Genomic DNA, 2,509 nt, shown 5'->3' with positions numbered 1-2,509 from the left:
TGAAATCCCGCCGGGAGGGGAATACGTCGCACCAGGGCTGCTTATCCCACTCGATGGGGCTGGCAGTGAAATAAAGAGAGGCAGGGGGCCGCTGGGCTGTCGTGTTTAACGGCGCGTATCTCTGGCGTCGGACGGCTATGGGCGGCCGCCGAGCTCTGCGACGGCCGCCCCTGGGGCGTGCGTGTGGCGGTGGCGGCAGCGGGGGCGGCGTGGGGGCGCAGGCGGAGGGACCGTGTGGGGCGAGGCGGCGCCGAACGGAAGACTTTAGGGCCGGGCCGGACCGGAGAACACATCCCGAAGCGACAACTTGGACGGTAAATCTGTCGCGCGGCGCTCTCCCGCAGACGGAGCAAGTTGCGACGATAATAGCGTGCTACGGTGCCCCGTCCCACGCTCACCCCTCACGCACCCCACCCTCTCCTACTCCGCATTCGCGACCTTACACTCTCCGCAATTGTTCGGAGACTGTTACTTCATCGCGAAAGAGCGGCTTTGTGCCGCTACAAAACTGGGGAGGCGGCAGAGTGCTAGGGTGGCGAAAGTGCTCAAGTTGAACCCGTGATCTGCTGTGTGCGTGTGCAGGTGGAGCACGGCAACAGAACACAGGGTCCGGATTGCGTCAACCAGTGGCTAGGAGAAACGGAAAACGTAACAATGAAACAGGAAATTCGTCCTAGTCAGTGATATAAAGCTAAAATGTGCTATCATCAGTAATAAAGGTTTAATTATTAATTCGAATAAGTCAATCTGCGACCATGAAAGCTGGCGTTAATGCCTCTCTACACATTCACTTTTCAATGCGACTCATTGTTTCCAACAAGAGTTCTTTATTTTTTTTTATTTGCTGCCATTTAAAAATGAGGCAACGGCCTTGCCGCAGTGGATACACTGGTTCCCGTGAGATCACCGAAGTTAAGCGCTGTCGGGCGTGGCCGGCACTTGGATGGGTGACCATCCAGCCGCCATGCGCTGTTGCCATTTTTCGGGTGCACTCAGCCTCATGATGTCAACTGAGGAGCTGTTCGACCGAATAGTAGCGGCTCCGGTCAAAGAAAACCATTATAACGACCGGGAGAGCGGTGTGCTGACCACACGCCCCTCCTATCCGCATCCTCCACTGAGGATGACACGGCGGTCGGATGGTCCCGATGGGCCACTTGTCACATGAAGACGGAATGCATTTAAAAATGACCTGCTGTCTAGTTACTAAGACAGGTCTTATTTCCACAATACGAAATTATACATGTACAGAAGATGATTCTTATTTGTTATTTCATAGTTGTAATTAAGTTCAATAATATTGCAGCTTTATTTGCTTATAAACTTAAAAAGAATTTAAGAAATGAAATTTTTAAAATTGGTGATTTATGAACAGGAGATAGGAATTTAAGAAGATAGAAGAGAGGTTATGATGTACACTCCTGGAAATGGAAAAAAGAACACATTGACACCGGTGTGTCAGACCCACCATACTTGCTCCGGACACAGCGAGAGGGCTGTACAAGCAATGATCACACGCACGGCACAGCGGACACACCAGGAACCGCGGTGTTGGCCGTCGAATGGCGCTAGCTGCGCAGCATTTGTGCACCGCCGCCGTCAGTGTCAGCCAGTTTGCCGTGGCATACGGAGCTCCATCGCAGTCTTTAACACTGGTAGCATGCCGCGACAGCGTGGACGTGAACCGTATGTGCAGTTGACGGACTTTGAGCGAGGGCGTATAGTGGGCATGCGGGAGGCCGGGTGGACGTACCGCCGAATTGCTCAACACGTGGGGCGTGAGGTCTCCACAGTACATCGATGTTGTCGCCAGTGGTCGGCGGAAGGTGCACGTGCCCGTCGACCTGGGACCGGACCGCAGCGACGCACGGATGCACGCCAAGACCGTAGGATCCTACGCAGTGCCGTAGGGGACCGCACCGCCACTTCCCAGCAAATTAGGGACACTGTTGCTCCTGGGGTATCGGCGAGGACCATTCGCAACCGTCTCCATGAAGCTGGGCTACGGTCCCGCACACCGTTAGGCCGTCTTCCGCTCACGCCCCAACATCGTGTGGCCCGCCTCCAGTGGTGTCGCGACAGGCGTGAATGGAGGGACGAATGGAGACGTGTCGTCTTCAGCGATGAGAGTCGCTTCTGCCTTGGTGCCAATGATGGTCGTATGCGTGTTTGGCGCCGTGCAGGTGAGCGCCACAATCAGGACTGCATACGACCGAGGCACACAGGGCCAACACCCAGCATCATGGTGTGGGGAGCGATCTCCTACACTGGCCGTACACCACTGGTGATCGTCGAGGGGACACTGAATAGTGCACGGTACATCCAAACCGTCATCGAACCCATCGTTCTACCATTCCTAGACAGGCAAGGGAACTTGCTGTTCCAACAGGACAATGCACGTCCGCATGTATCCCGTGCCACCCAACGTGCTCTAGAAGGTGTAAGTCAACTACCCTGGCCAGCAAGATCTCCGGATCTGTCCCCAATTGAGCATGTTTGGGACTGGATG

At 55.0% G+C, this 2,509-nt stretch overlaps 1 pseudogene; it reads left to right on the top strand.

The window, feature by feature from the left end:
- Positions 1-861: 861 nt before the first annotated feature.
- On the top strand, positions 862-978 carry LOC124778456 (annotated as a pseudogene).
- The last annotated feature ends 1,531 nt before the right edge of the window (positions 979-2,509 follow it).

The sequence above is a fragment of the Schistocerca piceifrons genome, chromosome 2 (assembly GCF_021461385.2).
Source record: "Schistocerca piceifrons isolate TAMUIC-IGC-003096 chromosome 2, iqSchPice1.1, whole genome shotgun sequence".
Taxonomy (NCBI): Eukaryota; Metazoa; Arthropoda; class Insecta; order Orthoptera; family Acrididae; genus Schistocerca; species Schistocerca piceifrons.
The sequence above is the reverse complement of the archived record's forward strand: the minus strand, read 5'-3'. Positions and strand labels throughout refer to the sequence as shown.